This window comes from Malaclemys terrapin, chromosome 7 (genome assembly GCF_027887155.1).
Source record: "Malaclemys terrapin pileata isolate rMalTer1 chromosome 7, rMalTer1.hap1, whole genome shotgun sequence".
Classification (NCBI taxonomy): Eukaryota; Metazoa; Chordata; order Testudines; family Emydidae; genus Malaclemys; species Malaclemys terrapin.
This window is the reverse complement of record NC_071511.1, coordinates 112,947,363-112,964,738: the sequence shown is the minus strand read 5'-3', so window position 1 is coordinate 112,964,738 and position 17,376 is coordinate 112,947,363.

Here is a 17,376-nt window from a genome sequence, read left to right as displayed (position 1 = left end):
GCCAGATTTGGGAGAGAGGCAAGGAAGCTGAGGGGGGAGAGGGGCGGCGCGGGGAGGGGAAGAGGGAACCATTCTTTTTTATCATCGTTTCATTTATTTCTGTTAGATTGTTTTAACATTTGTAAATTGTTTTCTAGAGCTGTGGGAGTGGAAAGAAGTCTGGAAGTGATATAGTTTCAAGGGACACTGTAAACTAATATGATTTTGGGGTTTTAAATCTTTAAAACCATTTGGAATTACGCTTATATAAATGATCAAAATTGTTTCCCCCCTAAGGGGCATGACTATTCACAAGGCAAATAAGTGCTTAAGGGGGAGATTTTCAAAGGCACAAAGAGTGGTTAGGTGCCCAGATCCTACTGTAAGTCTTGTGCCTTTGACGAACTCCCTTTACATTTATATTTTGTAGCACAACATTAAATAAAATATTGTAAGTCTATAGGCCTGAATTCTCACGTACATCCTAGTCCCAATTCAAAGCTGTTTTACACAGTCAAAGCAGTGTGAAGGGGGCTTAGTCTAAACAAGAATCAGGTCCATAAGCTCTTCGAGATATAGCTCTATGTCTAATCTTTGGTGATGTGTTATTTGCTTCGAAGTCACCCTTGATACTTCTATGGTCTGAGCATTCGGTCTCTCTCTTGCTCAGCTTCTATATTTCAGTCAGCCACCCCTGCCCCCTCCTAGCCTTCTCAGGACCCTGTCTTTGCCTGTGTATCTTTTATGGGCACATTTTGCCCACACGTTTTTAGTTACAGAAGGCCTGGCACTCAAATGAAATGGTATGGTCATACACAGGAATAGGGTGGAATTTAGAGAAGCCACCCAGAAGCTGCACACTCTTCTGCAGAGCCTGGGTCCATGGTGGCTTCCTTGTAAGCTGTCACACAGGGGGTGTTGAGGGCAGCGTGGAGCGGAAGCAGGGGAGTAGATTTTGTTCTACCACTCCATGGCTCCTCTGGTCTCTCTTTTAGGACCACTGAGGCTACTTCAAATAGGGTGACCAGACAGCAAGTGTAAAAATTGGGACAGGGGGTGGGGGGTAATAGGAGCCTATATAAGAAAAAGACCCAAAAATCGAAACTGTGCCTATGAAATCGGGACATCTGGTCACCCTAACTTCAAATAGTGTGGCCCAGTGGATAAAGCACCAGATAAGGAGTCCAGAGACTTGAGTCCTATTCCTGGATCTACCTCTGCACTGCTGCATGACCTTGGGCAAGTCACCTTCCCTCTCTATGTCTCAGTTTTCCCAGCTGTAAAATGGGGACAATGATACCTACCCTTCTTGGTAAAGCTCTCTGAGATTTACTGATGAAATGTGATATGTAACATCTAAATATTAATTATGATCGTTATTTAAACCGTACCAATATGCACTTTGCTATCAGTGGCAGTGCCATGCAATGGAAATTAAATCCATATCCACTCTACCAAGACACCACTGAACTAGCTTCAGACAAGATACAAGGGCAATTCTTTTTTCTTCTTCATGTATGTATTTCTAGAACACCCATCCCTGAGGTATTTAGTTGCCATCACATGGATTCCTTCCTGTAACAGTCTGTGCCAGTATGCAAGGATGGGTACAAATATGTGAGTGACAGGGGTATGGCCTGCGAGCCTGGAAACGGCACAGATCCATTGGATTGTAAACTGTTTGGGGCAGAGATCATCTTTTTGTTCTGATTGTACAGTGCTAGCACTGTGGGGTTCTGGACCATCACTGGGGGCTCCTAGGAGCTACTGCAGTATTACTACTAATTAATAATAATGATGCAAATCCAGCACAAGGAGCATTGTGGGCCAGAACTGTTGCTACAGCTCACAGGGCCGGCTCCAGGCACCAGCTTAACAAGCAGGTGCTTGGGGCGGCCAAGGGAGAGGGGCGGCACCTGCGGCAATTCGGGGGCAGCAGGTCCCTCACTCCCTCTAGGAGCGAAGGACCTGCCACCGAACTGCCGCCGCTGATCGCAGCTTTTTTAATGTTTTCCCCCCCAATTGCTGCTTTTTTTTTTTTTTTTTGGCTTGGGGCGGCAGAAACGCTGGAGCTGGCCCTGACAGCTCATATGCGATAGGAATGGCTGTGCATATGCGCCATATACTGTTTCCAGCTGGAGGGGCTGTTTTGCTCACTCGGTCCTCTTTATCCCTATGCAAAGCCCAGTGACTCCTGAGCTTTGAAAAGGGGCTGTGAATTTCACCCTGAGAAATCCAATTCCTTTAAGATGTGCAGACTGCTTCCCCTCTCGCTCAGCGACTACGCTCCTCTTGCTAGTTTCCAGACTCCCATGAAAGCGTGAAAAGTGCAGTGATTCATGCACAATAAGGCATGATCCTTATCATGATTTGTTTTTGCAAATGTTGGTAAAACAAGACAATATCTAAAGATCCACAAAAGGTGTTCCTTTCTCATGCAAAGCGTAACAATCCTAGCAAGTCTAAAGCTGTAAATCATAATATTCCTGACATTTAAATGCATACACACACGCCTTCAATGAGATACGTTAGTTTGTTACAAACAAAACAAAAATACTATCTACAAAAGCATATAGCTGCGGTGGTTTACCTTCATTCTTCTTGCAAGTGAGAGATTTCTCATAAGCCACTAATAGCTATTGAAAGGTTGACTTTACACTGCTACTTCTCTTTAAAATCTCTGCCTAGATTGTGAACTCTCCAAGGCACAGAATTCACCTTTATTTGTCTGTAAAGACCTATATACATTTATGTTGCTATAAAAATAATAGATTGTAACAAATATAAAAATAACTTATGCTGTGGTTTAAACCAGCGTATTGGTGACCATTGCCTGTAGAGGTCTTGATTTTAAGACAACGCTTGAGTCTTATCACTCTTGAAAAATGTATCTGTGTCCATAATGTATCTCTTGGACTTTTGGTTTTATGCTAGGAGCAGAGTTTATAGTTCATCTGAGAACAAGATGGAGGGCTGATGGGGTCCTGTGATCCAGCTGTGGAACAAACTTCCAGAAGAGATTAGACTAGTCCAGAGTTTGACCACCTGTGGGTCACTTCCTCTTGGATAAAGCTTTTCCGTCATAACCTGACTGAGGTTTATAACAACCCTCTCCTTCCTCTCCTCCCCAAAAAACCACCTATAACTAATGCAGGGATTCTTATAACCAAGGAGAGGAGAAGATTGGAAGACAATGAAATCCACTAGGACCTTGCCCATCTGTTAACCAGGGGACCCTCAGATACTATTGTGATGGGGACCAGGACAAAGCTCTAAAACAGATATATATTTAGATCAAATTCTGCTCTGAGTTACCCCTCTGCAACCCCACTGGTCCCTGCACGGGGTGCACAGGTGTAACACAGCCAGACATGGCTCCGAACAGCCCCCTGATCATAACGTGCTACCAGTTTTTTCCTTGGGAGCAATAATTTGCAAAAAGGAGATGCAGAAAATTCCTTTAATTTTCATGAGGAAAAAATTAAACATTTGGTATTTTCAGGAAACCTGCAAAAAATGTGGGAGATTTGCATTGGCTTTGGTGGAGGTGAGATTTTTGTTTTCTTGTACAGTAATTGGCTATGGCATGGTGAAGCCTGCAGTATCATTGCTGTCCACTATCAGCTGCAAGACACAGAAAAGGGCGGGAAGATACCTGTGCCATGTTGTCCAGTAGTGATCAGCAGAACATGTTGGACAAACTCTGCGAGCTGTGTTTTCTAACATGGGAGATGTCAGTAGCCCAGAGATAGCTTCAATAGTTTGATATCCAGTCTATGGGTGCACTTGTTGATAGGGTCCTGCCATGTTGCTGCACATCATATCTACAAGTACTAATCCAGCACCTCAGAACCTACAGGAATGATCTTGCGCTCTCAGTTCATTAATATTGATACATTACCCGACTTATTGCTTTGTGGAAGCAACAGATACATGGACGACATCAAATCCACTGATGAGAGGGGAAGGGTGGTTAGGATACAAGAGATTCAGTGTCAATTCAGTGTACCACCACAGACTTCTTATGGGACCTAGGGTGTTGCACATACCCAGAGAGTCTACATCTACCCAGCTAGCAGCAGCTCCTGGCAATGAGTCTCAGAGCCTGGGTCCCCAGATTCAGGCTTGCAGGGCTAAGGTGCTAAAAACAGCTGTGTAGACATTGTGGCTCAGGCAGAAGCTCGAGCTCTGAAGCCCCCCTGCCTCCCTAGGCTTCAGAGCCCAAGCCCGAATGTCTGCACAGTGATTTTTAGTGCTGTAGCATAGGCCCCGCAAGCCAGAGTCTGTGGACCCAGGCTCTGAGATGCACTGCAGCGGGCTGTGTAGACATACCCTTTGTGCCTCAGTCCCCTATCTGTCAAATGGGAATAACAGCACTTCTCTGCCTAACAACAGTGTTGGGAGGGTAAATAAATTCAAGCTCATGAGGCACTAAGATACTGCACTGAGAAAATCCATACTCTTCATGTGTCTACATGCTGAGTCCGTCAATGTCTGCAAAAGTGGCCACCACCCATACAATTTTAATGACTGCTGGAAATGTGGATATCAGGTGATCTAAGCTTCATCTGCAGTAAATTAAAACTCAGGTTTCTTTAGATCAATTGAGTTTATCATTCATGCAGAAAATGAGATATGATATCAAAAGCATAAAAAGCTCAAAAGGTTTTAGGCAACCTTTATGGTCCTGTCAAATGTGATCACTAATTTAGTGCTTTTCCTACACCTGATATAGCTAGTAACTTTTTAGAAATTATAGTTACTGGGACCTTTTCTCCGATTGCTTTCCCTGAATACAATGACAACTAATTATTTAAATGGGACTTTAAAACCTTCTCTTTGTTCAGATGCTTATTAGACTCTAATGTGTCACACAATGATTATGAAATGCCATCCATCCCATGTGTACATTGATATTACATAATTATTAGCATAGTTTAGAAACCATTTTTCTAAGCCTCAGAGAATGTGGTCCTGCTAGTATTTTCAACTCTCCACTCCTTTATTCTTCAGTCCTTTGGCACCTGAGAACAAACCAAATATACATGAATACATGTAGTGCACATACAAATCTGCTTACTCGGAAGTTTGATAAATCTCATTCTTTTATTTTCCTGGCTGAGTTTGAGAAATACTTATGTGTGTCAAACTTCATTGCCATTTAGAACCTTATATAGAAATATTTCTCTTTAATTTCTCTGCATTTTTACTTTAAGGCCCCAAACACTTAAGCATGTGCTCAAGTTTAAGCCCATGAGTACTCCCATTGACGTCTAAGTGCTCTGCTGGACGGGGCCTTCCTAGTAATGGGACTAAATCTCAGGACTAGACCAAAACTGCCATTTTTAAAGGCACAGCACACTATACACCAATGGGTATCAAGATAATATCATGATAAGTATACTATAGACAATGGTCCCGATTATGCAGCTGATACCTAGGAGGGACTCCCACTAAAGTCAATGGGAGAGGCTCATAAGCAGGCGCAGTGGAATAAGGACTGCTGTGAAAACACAGCTGCATCAAGATATTGTCAACTTTATTTTACTTAATTACATGCAGAACGTGACAAATCCACACCAGTTCTATTATATGCACTCATATGTATTAATTACAGAAAGAATAATTATGAGGCCTTTTTTATGGTTCTCATAACTGCAATGCCTGAGCACATATCAAATATGAGTGAACTGATCCTTACAAGACTCCTGTGAAGCAAGGAAGTATTATTACCCCTGTTTCAGAGAGGTAGCCATGCTAGTCTGTATCAGCAAAAACAATGAGAAGTCCTTGTGGCATCTTAGAGACTAACAAATTAGCCCACGAAAGCTTATGCCTAACCAAATTTGTTAGTCTCTAAGGGTACCTCCGGGTCCGGCGGTAAGCAATCGATCTTCTGGGATCGATCCTGGAAGTGCTCGCTGTCGACGCCGGTACTCCTGCTCGGCGAGAGGAGTATGCGGCGTCGACGGGGGAGTCTTTCTGCCATGTGTGGACCCGCGGTAAGTTCGAACTAAGATAGTTCGACTTCAGCTACGTGAATAACGTAGCTGAAGTTGCGTATCTTAGTTCGAAGTGGGGGGTTAATGTGGACCAGCCCTAAGGTGCCACAAGGATGCCTTGTTGTTTTTGCTATTACCGCTGTGTGACAGATAGCAAAATGAGGCATGCACAGATGTGAATGACTTGCCCACAGGTTCAATGGAAAGTGTGTGGGAATAGAGCCTAGCACTTCTGAATCCCAATCCAGTGCTTTGATCAAAAGCCTTTCAAACATTTGCTTTCTGATAGGTCACAAATAAAATGGGTTGAAACTCCAGTCACAGAATATACATTCTCTCTCACTCTTACACACACACACACACACACACACATGATGCCAGTACTCCTGAAAAAAGACCTTAGTATTAAGAGGATTACATATTTTCTACCCCAAATAATTGATTTTTCCTTGCAATTTAGGTTTCTAGCCTCTTAGTTTTACCTGGACAATGAGTTTCAATAAAAAGTTACATTATGCTCAAAGTCAAACCTTGTATAACCATCTAATTTATTTATATCAAATAAAACAGCTACATCAAGAAGTGTTTCCTTATACAGAAGGTCTGCTGTTCATTATTCTCCTTATTATTTCTCCTATATATTGTGTAACTGATATTATGCATGCATAGCCATTGTCAGGTAATTTCACAATATGCCTAGAGTCTGGCCAGGTAAGAGGCAAAGGTTTAAAGCAGTTAATGACACTTAATCATTTAATAAGGCCAGTCACAACTCCCTACAAATTTAGATTAGTATAAATTAAGTCCCTAGAAAATGGTCAGCCAAGCCTTCTACTGTGAGTTTCAGAATATTATTCAGGCCAAATTTGCCTTTCCTTTCAATGAAGAGGGTAATAGAGGCTACTCACATTACCTTCCCAGGTGAAGCAATGTAGTTTGCAATTGTGCCATTGTTGCCACAGGGGGAAAAACATAGCAATCGAAAACACTAATCCCTGCCTCATGGCATACTATACTAAACTGAGACATTCAGGAATATACCTTGTGTCTTTGTAGTGGACTCGCGCTTGTGCCTCCCACTCTGGGTGGGAGGGAGGCCACAGCGCCTCACTACGTCACCGAGCTCATGACCTAGTATTAGGGGGAATCAGCAAATCAGTGGTTAGTGTTCCAAGCCTTTGAGCAGGCAGAACAAATAAGCAGTCTCTAAGTTCCAGCCCCCAGGCAGGGCGGAGCTGACGAGCGGTCAATAGCTCTAACCCCTAGGCAGGGTAGGGCTGGTAGCCACAGCCTATAGCCCAAACCATTAGGCGGGGGAGTGCTGGCAAACAGTCTATCATCCTGGCTCTGGTGGGCGACAGACAAATAAAGGCTTTGTAGCCTATGGTGGGGAGGCTGCCACCCCAGTGATGGGGTGGCAGGGATAGGGGGATGCAGACCCACCTGACTCCACCATGTCCCAGCCCAGGGCCTAACAGTGGCAGGGTGTCCCGCCACTGGGTCAGCGGGGATCCTCCCGCAACACGCTGGCCGGCTGTTAAGCCGCAACAACACCAAACTAAAGTCTGCTTTCCCTGGGCTACTTCCTACCAGAGTTCTGGATCAGGTTCCGTGGTCTCAGGCGCCTCTGTTTCTCAGGGTATTCAGCCACCAGCAGTCCTACCAGCTCCTCCCCAGGTCCAGAGTGCCATCTGGTTCGGCAGTTGGGTTGGCGGGCAGCAGCAAGCAGGACACGTCTGTCTCCTTCCCTGGCTCTGCTCCAACTGAGCTAGGGGCTCCACCTTTTGTACTTCCTGCCCTGTCCCTCAACTTCTGGTGGGAGGGCCAAGCCCAGCCTGACTCTGCCCACCTGGGCAGAGAGAGTGATTCCTCCCCCTCTGGGGGGCCACACCACCTCACTACAGTCATCTCCATATTTCTGAAAATCCATTGATCACTGAGCTATAGCTGGGCAGTGAAGTACTTACAACCCTTCAAGCTCCAGTTTACAACAGCAGAAAGCTGTTCTTTTACCCACTTTATATGAAATCAAACACATACACACACACTCACCCCCCGCCCCACTGTTTTATGAACATTATTAAGTCTGCAAAGTCAAGCAGTCCATGTGATAAATTAAGTCAGCCCTCTTATGCACTTGCATTATGATACAACTTTTTCCCCTTAGCCTCATTCTCAGAAGCAGCTGAATTGCTTTGGCTGAAATTAAATAAAAACAAATAAACAAACACAAAATTAAAACCAAAATCAGCATGAGGTAGATACATATCATGGAAAATTTCAGCACAAACAGTTAAAGTTTGGCAAAGTTATAAGCAACTGAAAACAGGGTCTTATAATGGGATTTGTCATGCAACCTTAATAATAGGTGGTGCTAGGAATGGTTGATAATACTTTGTCCTGCCATGAGTGCAGGGGACTGGACTAGATGACCCCTCGAAGTCCTTTCCAGTCCTACGATTCTGTGATTCTACACTGTGTGTGTGTATGTGTGTGTGTGTGTGTGTGAGAGAGAGAGAGAGAGAGAGCAAGCGGGCATGATAAATACTGGAAAAACAAATATATGTATAAATTAGCCATAATAAAGATATAATAAGACGTTAAATCTGTGTATATAAATTTCAGATCCCACAAATTGGTTTCCATTTTTCTCATTGACACTGACATTTTGAGTAAGAAGAATTTTGGAAAATAGCTTTTAATGTAAATTTTAATGATAGATTTTTAAATAAAAGCATGTAATTTTGAAGGAAATAAACTATGGTGTAATCTATCCTTTTGATCAAATGGGAAATATGCTATGGGCATTAAACTGATATAGCCTTGATTTCTTAAGCAACACAATTCTGAGATGTTAGTGTTAATTAAAAGAAAGTGATGTATAACGGCTCTAATTTGTAATGTATGCAGGATTTATGTTTTGCCCCATTAAGAGACACCATCACCTTAAAAATCATATTTCTATCTGAATTTGTAAACCTACTATTGTTACATGTGAAGCCTTGGTTATTATAATTGAAAGAGATTACAGAAAAAAATGTATCTCCGTATTGTCAGTTTTATGTACTTTGTGCATTTGGCAGGACTTTATGTCTACTCAGTTAAACTCTGTTCCTGCAAACAAATACACAGAATTTTATATCCAACGGTATTCCTACTGAAGTCAACAGGAAGACAGCCATGCCTACAACTACTCATGTACGTGTAAAGTTATTCGTGCCCAATCATTGCAGTGAGGATCTGAGTAGGTACGGGCCCCAAGTTAGTAAACCATGCAGGGTTGGGCCCAAGATAGTAAAATCCAGCTGTTGGTGTAGGTCTGTCACATAGCAATGGGGCAGAGAACACCCCAGCATTTTAATAGATTGGAAAACCACAACAATTGTTGAGGGCAGATGTAACACCTGAAACTAGTTTTAATACACTTTTGGAAACAAACTAGATTTAATAGACTCACGGGTTCATAGATTTTAAGGCCAGAAGGGACCATCAGACCATCTAGTCTGACCTTCTGTTCGGCACAGGCCATCAAATTAAATTTCAAGTTGAAGTTGCCCCTTTACAAAGGTGGTGCATCTTAGGGATCTATGCAGGAGCAAGCGCTGATTTTCAAATGAGCTGAATGCTCCACAAAAATGACAGCGCACTGCAGAAGAGATCATGTTATATGTGTAAGATATTGAAATGTATTTTAAATTAAACCCGAGACAGAACAAGATGCAGGTCACCTCCAGCTTATGCGAAACGTCAGGGGATATATTAGTTGTTTAAAAGAAATACTTTCTTAATGGTAAGAACAATAGGAAATAGGAGTGATTGTTAATCTAAATTTGAATATTCTTATTTATGTTAATTTGGCCTGACAGCTAAGCATTATTTTTATATGTGATAGCCTTTGAGATTTTAGTAGATTAGGGGTCTTAGAATATGATTGACAGATAGATGGAGAGAGAAAGGTAGAAAAGAGAAATGAGAGAAAACTCTTCAATCAATCAATCTCTGTGGCTCAATCTCTTTTTTTTTTTTTTTGGTAGGCAGCCCAGCTTCCGTCCATTTTCACATGTGACTCGCATGAACATTAATAGGCACTGCACAGTTAAGTGTATCTGGTGTCTCTTGTCTTCTATTTAGATTGTAAGCTTTTGGGTTGAAGGGCTGGTCTTTTTGTCCTGTGTTTGTACAACACCTAGCACAATGGGTTCCTGAACTGTAACTGGGGCGCCTAGGTGCTGCGATAATATAAATAATAATAGAGAAAGAGAGGAGATACTGTGGGAGAAATCCTGGCCCAGTTGAAGCCAATGGGCATTTTCTATCTGTTTGACTGTCTGTCTGTCTATCTATCATCGTACTTATATGGCCCCCATGACCATAGTCTCTGAGTCACAGTCTTTAATGCAGGGATCTCAAACTCAAATCACCACAAGGGCCACATGAGGACTAGTACATTGGCCCGAGGGCCGCATCACTGAAACCTTTTCATACAACGATACAAAAGTATAGTCAAAAATGAAAAAAATGAAGAGTAATATAGTATGCTATTAAAAGTCAATGTATTAACTTTTTAAAAACTGTAATGCGAAGAGGGTTTTAATAAAATATAAACACCTGTAACTATTCCTTATGTGGTCAGTAACACTGATGATGATTTAAACTAACAGTCTATCAGCATAGCTGTAATGGCAGGAACTTTTTAAAGTAACTATTCATACAAAATACGTTGCCACTTTTAACAAACATTCTTCCCAACTACTCACAGCAAAGAATCATACATGCTGAAATTCATACCTCAGACTGCTCGTCTAGTCCATGAGGCCCCACCCCTTTCCCGCCTCTTCCCACCCCTTCCCCACCCCCATTCCAACCCTTTCCCTGAAGTCCCGGCCCCAACTTCGCCTCCTCCCTTCCCCTATTCCAACCCCTTCCCCAAATCCATGCCCCGGCCCCGCCTCTTCTCCGCCTCCTCCCCTGAGCGCGCTACTTTCCCGCTCCTCCCCCACCTGGAAAGTCCTAAGTGCTGCCAAACAGCTGTTTGGTGGTGGGAAGAGCTGGGAGGTAGGTGGAAGAATGGGGATGTGGCGCGCTGGGTGGGGAGGAACAGGGGGGTGGAGAGGGAGGAGAGCTTGGCTGCCGGTGGAGTTGGCACCTATGGTGGGCTGCAGGAAATAACTCCGCGGGCTGCGCCGCGTGTTTGAGACCCCTGCTTTAATGTGTTTAGCCATTGACTTCAATGGAACAGGATTTCAGCCTGTAAGTAGATCTGTTTAAAGCTTATAATATTATGAATCAAACAAATCAGAACCTCACCAATAAAATCATCCTATTTTTAAAATAAATCTGTATGTAAGAATAGTTTTTAAATATCTATTTACTTGAAACTAAGGTTGAAGCAAAGGAAGTTGTTTCATCTCTTTATTCTAACAGATACATGGCGGGCAACACTTTCCCTGGCAGCCTCCAATACTGCGACTCCAAATGGAACTGCCTCTGTACAGTAATTTGTGCACGCAACTGTGGGGTGTGCCTATGCAAAATCACTGAACTCTTATTTCTTTATTAATGGAGAATAGTTTTGATCCATGCAATCAAACCCACCATTTTTCAAACACAGTAATCCAACCCAGCCGCTAAACATCAGTCCTCTAACAGTTGATCTAAAGGAGAATCATATTTGCTCTCAATAGCAGTAAGGCTTTTTTCTTCTTTGTAAACCAGCCACTAGAGGGTAATATGTTCACACATACGTCTATTCAGTTGTGGACGGTTGTACAAATGTGTCATTTGGGTAAGTAAGCTACAGTACTTTCGCTCCCAGTGAGAAAATCTCACTTTTGAGTGTCTGTTGTTCACAGACATAAATCCAGAAAGTGGGTACCTGCATACATAAAGACATAATGTTTGCCAGCTCCCCCAGGTTTTGGGCATAAGAAAAAGTCCATTTCATTTGGTTCCAAAAGATAGCTCTGTATCACTTGAGAACCTAATGAAAACACCCACATTAATTTCTTATTCGTTTTAATTCTATTGCATCTTTGTGCTTCTTCCTTTCAGCCAGGACTGATGTAGAACTTAGAAGTACTACAAAATCAAGAGAAAAATCTATTCTTGTGCCATTTCCAATGCAGGAAATAGCAAATTCACATGAGAAAACTTCTTGTGCCGACTCAAGCCCCAAATGGTTTGGATAAAATAATCAGTTGTGGATGAGTGCATATGACAAATTTCAGATCAGGATTTCAATCACCCACCCTCCAAAGTTCAGGGGAGTTGAAATCAGAGTTTTGGTTCAGTCAGTTATTGCGATAACAGCTTGAAGTTACATTCAAAACTATTCAAAAATTTGGGGTGTTTAGATCCACAGTTTTGGCCCAAGACCTTCTGTCATTCAGAAAATCTTGAGATTTGGCCATGTTCTATCTCAGTCCAAATCTCAGTGGACAAGTATCTTGCTCACAAAAACCACCACCACCACTGGCATCGATCGGCACCCTTGCAGGCAGGTTCATTAGAGGTCTGAGTATAGAGCCTAAACAACTTGCTTATCCTCAGATGTAGCTCAGCTAGGTTAGAATGGGGCCACATTGGCAAGGGCAGTGTAGTAAAGCTGCATTGCTATTGTACTTGTTCTATGGACACCATCCTCCTTTACCATCAACCCAGCACTTGTCACCAGCATTAGACCCTACTTAAGCATCTGCTTAACTTTAACAGGTGCTTTGCTAAACCAGACTGGACTGCTGAATCAGGGCCTAAAAGTCACTCGAGAGCAGGCAAGGGAGGGACGATGAGAGAAATAAATAAATCTATGGCTACATCTGCACTATGAGCTAGGGTTGTGTTTTCCCCATTCGCAAACACAAACACTCCTGAAAATGGTGGGTACACATGGCTATACTACTATTTATACTTTTGCTAGGTCTCATCAAGCTACTACGAGTAGATGTACTCACGCTGGAGAATCATACCCCTAGCTCGTAGTGTAGACAAAGCCTATGAATGATTCTGTAATTTCTTGAAGGTAATTGTTAGCCATAGAAATGCTACATATAGAATAAACTGCCATAAGTTAATTACTTATGTATTTTTAGCAAACTAAAGCCTCCTAAAAATTAAGCAAGTGTCAGCTGTTCAGAGATATCCGTAGACACTAATTTTCTATAGGCGAGGTTAGCTATAAATTAACTGGACTACGAAATAAATACATAAAATGCTTTGTTCACTTGTATCTCCAACAGGGATATGAACGTTCATTATGAATAGGGGCTGAAGGCTTCACTGCTCAGTAGTTTATAAATACTAATGAGTGACATATTGAGAAAAATTGTACCTACAAAAGCGAAGTCTTCTGCCATGCAAATCAGGCCCCAATTCCCCACAGATAAGGATCTTTTTGATGGAACACATGCAAAATCTACAGCTCTTAATTCTTTCATTAGTATTCAAGGCAGACGATTGCCAAATAACAGGGAAAACTGTCTGAATTGCTGTGTCTGAAACCTAATATTGATTTGTTTAATAGTGTCAGGAAGTCAAAATTCACAAATCTCCTGTCGATTGTTTATGAGGCAGTTAGCACAGAATTGGATGCCCCTGCTTAATTAATAACTCATTACTGAAATTTGATTATATGCTTGAATGGTTTAAATGGGCTCTAATTCAGTATCTGCAAAGCAGTGTTGCAACAAAGTAAAATGGATCTAAAAGCTTGTTTTTTAACACTATTGCTGTCGGTATTTCATGATCTCCATTGGTGAGGAATATGTTGACATAGTTTCTAGGGCAGACCTCGTAGAACATTAATACATTGACATAAAAACGTGTTGTTCTAATGATACTATGAACTGAATTCTCAATATATTAGAAGTACAGTATAACAGAAATGTCCTTGATTTAAACAGAAAGCCTGAACATTATTCCTTGGTGTGTGATTAATATATCAGACAATAAACAATGCATGAATAGTAAATATTATTCAAATAGGTACAATTTTCAAAAGCACATAAGTGGTTTAGAGGCATAAATTAATGGGACTTAGGATTGTAAGTCACTTATGTGCTTTTGACATTTGTACCCAATATCTCTTATTTTGTCCCAGTTACATTCTGATTAATGGTACTCTGGAGGCAGAGGGAAGTGAACGAGTAATGATTCTGAGTCTATGGATGGGTGAGCTGCTTAGAGAAAGTAATAACCCCTCCTATCCTATGAACCTTTACCAATTTTTAGGACATACTCAAGCCAAAGCATTTTCTTTATCATTTTTCCTCATGTCTTTGCATAATTCTGTGTCCTGTTCAGAAAAAGACAAATTTTAATAAATGGATTTATGAATATTGTTGTGATTAAAAGTGTCAGAGTCAGCTCACTACAATTTATACAGTCATCTTGTTTGTTTTTTGTTAGTGTTTGGACAATTGTCAAACATATGGAATCCCAAAAGTTTCACAAATGATATCATAGAACTTGGCAGAAAGTGGTTTTCCTGTTCTGCAAATATTTTAGAGAGTTTGAAAATTTTTCCCATCTCAAATTAGGACAAAAAGCCAAAAACTTAACAATTTTTGCAAACTGAAAAAGTGATTTTTTCCCCCCAGTTTGGATCAATTGAAACATTCATTTGGATGATTTCAAAATGTTTTATTTCAGTTTCAACCTTTTTTTAAAATCATTTTTTGAGTCTATTTAGCTTACATTTCTAAACAAAGAGTCATTTGGAACCAGGAAACCAGATTTCTTCATTACAAAACTGTCAAAACAAAACATTTCAACAATTACGACTTTTTTTCCCCAAAAATGTTTGAGTTAGGAGGAGAGATTCATCAAAAACCAACCCTTTTTTGTGACCAGTTTCAGTTTTGACAAATTGGCTTTTTTTTATTAGCTCTATCACCAATGATTGTGTGTCTGAAAATTCATACAAAAAAGTGTGCTATTCATTATTTGCTATTTGTTATTCACTGGTTTAAAATGCTTCAGAACACACCTACGTTTTTTGCTGTATAGAGATGGATTTAAGCATGTGCTTAAGTTCATTGCTGAATTGAGGCCTCAGTCATTGAGCCAGAAAGCAAAAACCATATCATATAATTCAATCAACATTCTTCCTAAGTATTTCTCATCTCTCTCTGGTGGCTGGGTCTATGCACAAATGGAGTTAGTCCTTTAGCTCAAGTGCTAGGGAACTCTGCTTTTGGCCCCTAGCACTTGAAAGATCCAGGCTGAAGGGCCCAAATTCATTCCTTACAGATAACGCACAATGGGGGTTATTACTCTTACAGTCCTGGAGCCTTAAAATTACTCTCTATCTTGAGGGGATTTCCTGACTTGCAAGGTGAATTCCATTGAATAACACCGAGTTTCTTCTATTAAAGAAAGCACTTACTCCTCACAGGACGGATAGACACTGTCAAGCTTCAGGATAACTAACCGCACCTCATGAATAGTGATTAGCAAATCATTGGAAGCAAACAGTTCATGAGCAGCCTGTTGTCTGAAAATTATTTGTCCAAACTATTCTACCGTCTTGCAAATTTCTTCAGCCCCAAACTGTAAATTCATAATTAATATTATGCAAAACAGATAAATTCAACTAGCCCCGATAGGAGGCCTCATTGAATCACTTGGAGAAAAGCAATTCTTGTGATAGTTCCAGGCAAAGTTTCTTTTAATGGTGAGGTTCATATAATTTGAACAGACTTCAGATAAGCATAGAGGGCATAACTCCCCTGAAGACGATGCAGCTGAGGAACTTAACCAATGGGTCCACACTAGCACCAGTTGAGGATCTGGCCCCAAGCTTTAGATGCTTATATGAACAAAAGCCTCTCACAAACTTACACATTGTACAGTTGAACCTAGTGTTTCCTGTCCCAATAAGCCTATCTACTTTGAACAAACTTGAATGAGCTTAAAAAAAAGCAGTCACTTTTATTTAATTAATATGGAATGGATTGAGGAAAATATTTTAAGAATATTATTCAACAAATTAATTAATTGGCTTATGTTTGGACAACACTCTGGAGGCAAAAGAAGAAAAAGCCTGAGATTTGTATATAATTGTCTGCTTACCGATTTGTGCACAGATACTACAATTGTGCATGAAAATGACTAGTGAAGTATCGTATAGCCATTTATGTTGGGAGTGACCTGATCTGCTTGTCCATTTGCTGAGACCACACACGTAAATTGCACAAGCATTTTTGTGCATAGACCCTAGGCAGCCTTCTCGAAAAATGCAGTCTGCAGTATGTAATACACTATATAAGGTGCTAAATATTGATTCATTAATTGTTATGGGAGCCTTTCTTGCATGGCTCCTCCACATGTGGCAGAGCTGCAACTGATTTAGCAAAAACATATCCCAGAGGCAGGTAAGAATCACCGTTTTGAACCTTTTCCTGTGGTTCATTCTTCCTTGGGAGTGGGGAATGCTGAATGGCAAGCCTCCTAGAGAACCGCACAACACAGTATATTATCCTCCTAACTGTTCTTCTTTCAGTAGGAAACCCATGCTATTTTAAGTTATCTGAATCCTCTTACAACGCTTTCATATCTCGTAATAAACAGAGGCCTGGAAAATAGAACCAACAGATTTGTTTAAGAAATAATTATCTATTTCAGGACCAAATCAACAAAAAGTGTACATGTTTCATGTTTCAAAAATGGTACATACCTGTTTTCCTTTTACAAGTAGGTTTTAGATACGTCATGTTTATTTACTTCTCCCCCCGTGGGTGTTTGTATTGGCTAGGTATCAAGTAGGTATCAGTATCCTTTTTAGACTGCAGGTAATTTAAGGAAAGGATTGTTTTGTTATTTTTTATTGTATAATTCTAAGCCTACTGTCAATACTAAAATATGAAATAATAATCATTAATAACTATTAACAACTAGTAATACATTTAGGATTTCACCTGGTTAAGAAAAAAGGAAAGGAAAATGTCTTCAAATCTTCATGCATATAGACGTTGACAATGCTGTAGTTCACAATATTGTTAACTTTTCCCAATAATGGGCAAATTTAACAATTAATTTATGTTAAATAATTAAGCCTAGGGTAACCAAGAAAAATTGTGAACCATCATTAAAGCTAATGTTTTAACAGCATTGTTAACATCAGTGCTTTAACAACATTTAAAAAAAAAGCTGGCTTCTTTCTGTTGCGGGTCGATTTGTCAAAGTGCTATTAAGAATTTTCAGTTATAAAAAAAAAATGGAGTGAACCTTTATTTTTCCCCTCTAATTTATTACGCTTGATTACGCAGCTGGAATGGGAAGGTAGCTGCTGTTTGTAGTTAAATAACTCCTCACAATTTCTTAAAGAAATGATCTTCAAAGCTTTAATGGGTCAGTGGCTCAAGTACAAAGGAAAGATTGATTTTCATACTCCCACTCT